Raw genomic sequence first — 304 nt, 5'->3', positions numbered from 1 at the left:
CTGGGGCACCTAGGTGCCTGGGCACCTAGTTCGGATCCAACCCGCTAATGCATTTCCTACTTATAAATAATCACTACTATCCTTCCCAAAAATTTGCTTTCCTTTTCTGCGTGCATGCACATGTATCCTTTATGGCCATTGATTATAGATTGACTCCCACATGATTTATTATAGGTATTAGAACCTATACCTGCAAACGTATATACCCTATGGTTTATTCTAGGTATTTTTAGATACCTACAAACATATATACCCTATAATTTGTTCCATATACCCTATGATTTATTCTAGGTATTTTTAGATA

The sequence above is a fragment of the Triticum aestivum genome, chromosome 3D (assembly GCF_018294505.1).
Source record: "Triticum aestivum cultivar Chinese Spring chromosome 3D, IWGSC CS RefSeq v2.1, whole genome shotgun sequence".
NCBI classification, from domain to species: domain Eukaryota; kingdom Viridiplantae; phylum Streptophyta; class Magnoliopsida; order Poales; family Poaceae; genus Triticum; species Triticum aestivum.
The sequence above is the reverse complement of the archived record's forward strand: the minus strand, read 5'-3'. Positions refer to the sequence as shown.